This window comes from Crocodylus porosus, unplaced genomic scaffold (assembly GCF_001723895.1).
Source record: "Crocodylus porosus isolate Cpor-Errol unplaced genomic scaffold, CroPor_comp1, whole genome shotgun sequence".
Classification (NCBI taxonomy): domain Eukaryota; kingdom Metazoa; phylum Chordata; order Crocodylia; family Crocodylidae; genus Crocodylus; species Crocodylus porosus.
The window spans coordinates 2523083-2531204 of NW_017728923.1; the positions used below are offsets into that span (position 1 = coordinate 2523083).

An 8122-nucleotide genomic window follows, 5' to 3' on the forward strand; every position below is an offset into this window, starting at 1 on the left:
TTGACCCACAGCACCCTGTTGTTCCAGGCCTAAGCCCTCAATCAGCTCAACTGGTGCACCACTGGGGCTGGCATACAGGAACCCGCCCTCCTTCCCCGCCATCCAGTGCCACAGCCCACCAAAATCCTAGTGACGCATCTTCATCCTGACCAGGAACAGTTGGTCAGCCTTAAAATACTGCCAGTCACTCCCCTGAACTGAAAAAAAAACTTTTGGGGTGTTGTGCTATTGTTTAGTCTGAGCTTAGCACTTGCAGTGGAGCCTCTTTCTGTTTTACATGGCTGGGTATCCAATGCTTCTCTCAGGAATGGAAAACCTTGTTATTTTGGGCTTCTAGTCGGCCAGAGTTTTCCAAGTTCAGGAAAGGAGTGATGTGGTTAAAGTGAGTTGGCCGCAGAGCCTCAATGGTTTTCCTTTTTGGACTGGCATCAACCTTCTTTAGTGGACCACACTGCCTGATATAATCAGTCACTATCTGGAGCTGCGGGCAGGTGCCAGGAAATGTGTGTGTATCTGTATAATGGGAGGAGGAAAATAAGATGGGGGAAGAACGTAAGGGAATATACATTCGTGGAGAAGAGAAGTGAATAATGACCTGGGGAGAGACAGTGTAGGCCAGTTCCATAGGAAAGCGGGAAGAGGACAAAGGAGAAAGGAGAATATTTTCAAGACATGCAGATGAAGTGAAAGAGGAGCTGGAGTGAAGGGAGACAGACAAAAGGCGGTGAACTGGTATCTGGAGACAAGAAAGGCGAACAGAGAATCATAAGCACTGAAGGAATTGGAGAAACTTGCTGTTCCCACCTCAGGCACCTCTGCTTCCTGAATTCCCACATTTATTGTGAAAATGCCCTTCTCTGCCAGAGTGCTGGGGTCGAGTAATATAAACCATCCTTATCGCTCTGTGTGTGCTGCACAGCACTGCCTCCTGTGATTCCCCTTTGGCTAGAAGTCCACTGTGCTCCACACACCCAGTCAGGCACTGATCAGCTCTGTCTGGGCAAGGCAGAAAAGCCTGTGGGAAAATGGGCCCAGGAAAGACAGAGTATGGTACAAGGGGTCAGTACACAGCACTGAAATGAAGGAAGCAATGCATCTACCTCATGGATGTAAATCTGCCCTTCTCCCTCTTTCCCTGTCTCTTTCTAATGAAAACAAAGCCATCAGCTCTGCCACTGAGCCCATAATATTCCCCGTCATCTTCTGTCTTCTCTGTGAGTCTGTGGGATCATTAATCACACTTTTCAACCTTCCACACTGATTTTTCCAACAAAAATAATAAAAAGAGGGTGCTGATGCCACTAGCCCAACATTTCTCTAACCAACCAGTGCTTACCAGCTCTGGGTGTGTGCGTGGGGGGGGGGGATAGGACTCAGTCAACAATGGTTGTCAGAAAAATGACTATATAAAAATGGCACCTTGTTACTCAATATATCTGCTCCCTGTGTGTTTTTCTGAGTCACAACCACTGGCAAAAACAAACCATCACAACTGGCAGCGCCAGTCTGGCTCTGGGTGAGTGAGCTGGATTCTGTTCTGCCTCATGTAGCAGCAACAGAATTACAGTCCAAGTTCCATTCATAGCACTTGTACTCTTGGTCATGGGGAGGTGGTAGGGACATGACCAGGGTTTTGGAGCACAGGTGGAGTTTGCAGTGCCAGAAGCTCCAGTGCAACCCCCCTTCTGGCCTGTTCACTGAGCAAATCCCCACTGGGAACCCTGGAGGTGCTGAGAAACTTGGAGGATCCATCTCATCAGTGCATTCAATGAGATTTCAGTCTCATGTTCTTAAGGAGTCATTAGGAGCTTCACTGACTTAAAAAGACCAGAATCACGGGACGTGGTAGTGCAGCTTTGTGTTCCACCAGCAGACTCCGGCCTTAAAGCTGGTACCACTAGCAATGGGAGGATCACTTGCCTGAAGGGAGACAGGCCACAAAGTAGGGGCTAGGCCATGACCACACCCCAGTACCAGCATGGAGAGCATGGATCATAGATCATAGAAAAGTAGGCTGGAAGGGACCTTACAAGGTCTTCTAGTCCAGCCTCCTGGTCAAGGCAGGATCATTCCTGACTAAATCATCCCAGAAGTCACAGCATCTGATTAAATTAGCTTCAGCCCACGAAAGAGAACAAGTTTTATCTATATATAATCTTACTTGATTATTTTATAAAAGTGCATTTCTATCCTGTCTTCTTATGGACTTCAGACTAACACAGTTAACTACCTCTCTGGAAATGATCCCAGCCAAGTTACTGTGAAACCTGCTCTTCAAAACTTCCAAGGATGGAGATTCCACAATTTTTCTAGGTAGCCTGTTCCAATGCTTGACCACTCTATGTGCACGTGCATTAACACCTTGTCTTTTTTTCTCCCTGCTCATCCTTCCTGAACAAGCTATACACATCCATGGCAGTACTCCAGTGGTGTGAACTATTCCATAGCATCTCCTTAATCCCAATTACATCCAAATTCTGTGCCTGTACTAGGATTTCCTAGTCTTCGCATTTGTTCCCCATACTTCTCACCTTAGCACATTAACATCTCAGGTATGATTGTCCTAGCTTCTCCCCAAGAGCATTGCTAAAGCTTTTATTATTGCTTCCCCTTGATAGGATTTTATCCAAGTCCACTGACTCTTTACTTACCTCTGAGTTTTTGTCACTATTCAGTGACACACTTTCTCTTTGACAGGTGGACCTCATCTCTTCCTAGCAGTCCATTTTCTTGGAACAATGCCCCATGGCTGAAGAAGCCAAAGCCCTGTTGACTTAAGGGAATGAGCACCTGGCTTCTGTTATTAGTCCCTGGTACATTGTCTCAGGGGCCACTGACAATTTGTACAATGCACAGCAACCTTCAGCCTGCTCCAAGCTACACATGTTAAGTAGCCTAGTGAACAGAGAGCCCAAAATCAGCAACGTATGAAAACCATGCTCGCCCCCTTGCTCTCTGAGCTGCCCTGTGGACTCCTTGTTCACAGGGGAGGATGTGACAGTAAATTCTCTTTTAATTTAAAGGACAAACACTGCCTGAATAACACCTCCTGATTATAACCCTCCCACCCCTACCCGCCTTCTACCCTTACAGCTTTGTCCAGCAGTGAGATTATCACCCACTCCTATGACATGACAAGGGCTTTGCTGGACAAACCTTAATGAAACCACCAATTTGTGTTTTTCTGACACTCCTGACTAGCTTCAACCAGAGAAGATAGAGAGCTGGAAGGTGAGCAGTCCTGTCTGAAATATTACTATATTTGACTAGCCTCAAAATAATGGAGAAAATCAAAATTGAATGGATCCAGACAGAAACAGTAGCTACCACAATATTCCCCACAGGATAGATGAGAGGGTATTGACTGTGGCCTTTTTGGAGGGGAAAAACAGTGGATCAGTTATATGTCCCCTACCAGCTTGCCTGTGTACCATGTTCAGCCCTCTTCCTTCCCCAGTGCTCCTCCTCCTCCTCCTCCTTTCTCCCTCCCCGGATCCAAAACTAGAAACTCCCACCACCATTTTTTCTCCATGGCTAAAAAACACAACAGAGGTTTAAAGGACTTGAAGGGATTTGTGATGCAATAAAAACATTCCTGCTTGCAAAGCATGAAACCCCAAAGTTTATAGGAAACCACTGTCTTTGGATGTCTGCATATCTTCAGGCATCCTGGGAGCTGTAGTTCAAAGAAACCAAGAAGAAAAAGAAAGCAGCCGATAATGATAGTTTCTGGATGAAGACTGTGTAACTACTGGCTCACACATGAAAGCCTAAAATTCTGGGATGCTGAGCATGTTTCTGCAGCCAACTGAGAGGATAGCTCTTTGGCATCTAGGTCATGAGGGATTCCAGAAAGAGAAAGAGAAAGGGAAAAAGAGGTCTTTTAGGGAAGAGCAGGGAAGGAGACTCATACAGCTTCTGATATAAGCCAATCAATTCAAAAGTACAAAAGCAACAACTTGATGGAGCACCCTGCTGATCCCGTAGCTGACTAGGACACACCTAGCCACGGGTGGGTGCTAACCTTACTCCCCATCAGTGTAATGCTCACAAACAATGCAGAAGGGATAACTAGTCCGTCTGAAAGTAACTCCTCTGAACTGGAATTTCTGTGTCCAGTGCAGGGCCTAAAGCAAAAAGACTTTGAAATGAAAGGGATGAAGGGAAGCGATCTAGAGCTTAGATCAAGGGCCTGGAATTCAGGAGTCTGTGACTCAAGTCCTGGCCATGTCACAGACTCACTGAGTAGCCCTGGCATGTCAACTAAATCCTTTGTGCCTCTGTTTCTTCACTAACAGTAATCTTCAGTCACCTCAAAGAGTTAAGTGAAGGCTCAGCTAGCTGAACTATATGGCATAACACTAGGAAGGTGGAGATCTTCAGAAAAAGGAGATGCATGAAGTAGGTAGGTCCAGCATCATTAAATTATCATCACACATATTTCCTTATATCTTACATAATTTTTGTAGAGGACTGAAGCACAAGCCAGGTCAATGAAAGGTGTTTTATTTCACGACAGATGTCTCTTCATGGACAGAAGTCACCTCACAACAGGAAAACAAACAGAGCACTTAACTTGCTCTTATTCACAAGGCCCCACACAGAACAGGAGAGAGCACCTCAGACACCTCCTCTCTCCCAAATCCAACCACCAACACCCTGGCCCCTCGCCCCATCCCTCACAGGGATTGCTGGTTAAGCACAACACTGCTAGCTCTTGGCTACACGAAGGTCGCCAGTGAGGCGGGGAGCTTGTTGCAAGTCGCGTCTCTCTGCCCTGATGCTGGCGGCAGGGGTGTGAGAGGTTGGCGTTTCATCCCAGACTAGCTGTGGGAGCAAGGGGGATGCAAGAGAAGAGAAAGCCGTCGCTCAAAAGGAATGTAACAGCAGCAAAAAAGCCATATAGAAAGCAAACCCCAGAAAAACCATAAAGAATTCTTCTGAACAGAGCTCAGTGGGAAAAGCACACAGGATTATGGCCATTCAAGCACCACAGTGACTTAAAAACGGACGGAGTAAACACTGATGTACACTTCCATTTCCAACCAAGGAATCCTGTAGCGTAAACCACAACCGCTTGGCACGGCAGCTGTGAGACGCAAACCACACTGGGTGACCTCCTAACCATCCTCCTTTCATCACGGGCCCAGGGTTCACTTCAGACTGGGAGACTGCACTGCAGTCCCAGAAGACTGTTCCGCCGTCAGACAATATTTGTCCACCTAAGAAAGCATGGTGCGGAAATCTGACAACAAATATATGACGTATGACTGCATCAACTGATTTGAAAACACTGTGTGGTGGGCTCTGAAGTGCTGGCTGCTGAGTGCCTGAAGCCTTCAAAAGTTGTTGTAACACTTAGAAACCAAACATTCAGCACTGACAGACAAACCAGATGGACTATTTTCCCCCCCAAGAAAAAATGTAGGCCTGAGGAAACAACAAGAAGTTGATTATTCAACCTGGTAACATCACCTCCAACAGTATGTTGCTTGCCACCCCTACAGCTCAGGTAATAGTGCATAATGCATGCCATTGCAGAGAACTTGCCCTCTGAAAAGTAAGAGCAATTGCTCTGGAGATTGTAGGGCCTGGACCAAGTACCAAACAGGAAGTGATGCCTTTCTAACACCACACTGTGCATGCTGCATTGATGGCACCGCTGAGGATATCTTAGAGCAAATGCTTTCAAAACTTAGCAGTTGCTGGGCTAGCTGATTGGAGGAGTCAACTGCTCTATCCAATGTAGTGCTGGTAGGTATGCTCTGAAAGCTCTGTAGAGGACCACCTGCTCTTTACAGAGCTGTGTCAGGATGCATCATGGCAGAACGTTCACTCTCAGAACATCAGGAATGTCAGGTATTCCCCCACGACCTGGGAGCAGCACGCTGGAATCTGTGAGTGCTGTTAACAAAATGATAGTTAAGAAGATGGAGCTGGTCGTGTGGATCCAGAATACTGCATCTAACATCCCTTAGCAGCTTCAATGTCCTACACTGCCAAACTTTTGCTGCTAAGAAAGTGAATTCTCAATCATTTCCATTGTTCAGCAATGCCTCCATTTCCTTTCACTAGCCACATCTCTTCCATAGGATGGAGGCAGCTCTCACTAGACAAAATTTTCTCTTGGCCCTGCAAAGTCAGAGCAGATGGATGGGCTGGAATGAGCAGCACTCTTCATTTTGCTGATGTCCCCAATAAATACATGTGAGGCAGCATGTCTCACCTGCACTGCCCTGCTGAGAGCCAGCTCCAGGGATGGAGTATGGAAATGCTCTCCATGCAAAAGGAGGCAGAAACCTTCATCAGAAAACTTAGAACTTGGACTTCTTAGGAGCAAATTAGAAACTTAGAGGCCTTTCCTTTGGCTTAAAATTCCATCCAGATGCTGAAGAGCTGATTTATAAACTAAACCTGGAAAGAAGGTGCATGTTTTAATAGAGATAACCAGTAGAATCTAATTGACCAAGGGGATGGGGACTTTTCTGTCTCCCTTTAATGATGAGTCAATGTTTGTTTCTTGGATTTGATGCAGGCATGAGGCCTGAACTATTCAAGAGGTCAAATTAGATCATCCCATTGAATCTTTCTGGCTGTAAAAATCAATAAACTAGCATTTTAGGGAACTTGAAACATATCTGCAGGACTGTTTTCCATGGAGACAGGTCTTTACTCCAAGATGCTCTTGACTCAGAAGCACTCACTGAACTACCAAAAGACAAGCCAGCTGAGCTGCTGGTCAACTTTCTGTAGAAATTCATCAGGAAGTGGCTGCTTCTTCAGATAGAATGATCTATTTCTAGCACTCTTCGCTACAAGTCCAGTGTCTCCGTTACTGGCAATAACATGAAATATTGTAATTGCCTGTCAATCAAGAAAAGACTTAAGATTGTTCTTCTTCAATTCAATCTCCTGCACGATTTCCTTCATCAGCAAGATGGGCCCATCTATTGTCTTGAATTGTGAATGTATTTAGACTCATGTATCTCCATTCACTTAAACCCCAAAGTCATAATTAGTTAGTTCCAGCATGCCTCTGATTATAAAATCTTCTTGTCATGGGGAGGATGACACAAAAGTTTTCCTACCTGGCAAAAGGTTAGTAACTTAAGAGGTTAGGGAAACCCTGACCTAGTACTGCTAGACTTCACATGGATAGATACTGGGACTGGATAGATGCCCAAAAGAGAATGGCAAAGGGCTGATGAAAAAGTGACAAACTCAGAGGAAGAGCAGGGGCTCACACAGAAGGAGCAAGGCATATCAGATGTTAGGTCATGTGGCTTAACATACAACTGGAAGGTGCTCAGATGTTAGAGTGCAATACAGAATAGAATATGACACATCTAAAGAGTATGCAAAAGTGAAAGGGCTGGAGGGAATAAAGAGAATGTGGGAAGAAGAAAAGTCAGAGTTCATTAACAGTCATCATACACTTTTACAGCTAGATCCTCACTTGGGGAAAACTGGCATGGCTGGAGGAGTTATGATGATTTCAGTAGCTCAAGATCTAGTTTTTATTGCCTAAGTCAGGGGCAGGCAAAGTTTTTTGGCCGGAATGCCAAAAAACCCCACAATGCCCACCTTGGAAGGTGCCGGAGTGCTGGCATGCCAGAAAAACAAAATGAGGGCAGGATGCCCTGCTTGTGCCTCTTGCCCCCTACCCAAAGCCCCTGTCTCCCCAGCCCAGACTCCATGGCTCTCAGCAGCTACCCAGAACCTGGGCCAGCTACAAATAGCTGCTGCCTTCCTGCCTCTGGCCCCGGCCCCTGCCCCAGCAGCCTCCCAGCCCCAGCCCCAGCCCTGGGCTCTGGGGAGGGAGCAGGTGCCGGTACTGTGCCCATTGGGGCCAGGGCTGGGGCCAGGGCCAGGATAAGGGCGAGGCAGCAAGGCAGCAGCTGTTTGCAGCCTCCCGGCTGCAGCCGGCCCTGGCTCTGGGTAGCTGCTGATAGCCGTGGAGCCTGGGCTGCTCCCAGAAGGGCCTGCAGCCTCTCAGCTACCTGCTGGGAGCAGCCTGGGCTGCCAGCTGGCAGCAGCTACCCAGCTACCCAGAGCCAGGGCCAGCTGCAGCTGGGAGGCTGCAAACAGCTGATGCCTCACCACCCTGGCCCCGGCCCCAACC

General features: G+C 47.0%; 1 protein-coding gene across 4 annotated transcripts in view; it reads right to left on the reverse strand.

The window, feature by feature from the left end:
• LOC109313402 (ankyrin repeat and fibronectin type-III domain-containing protein 1-like) overlaps window positions 1-8122 on the reverse strand; it is a 538031-nt gene that overhangs the window by 108207 nt on the left and 421702 nt on the right. The gene's annotated exons all lie outside the window — the stretch shown is intronic.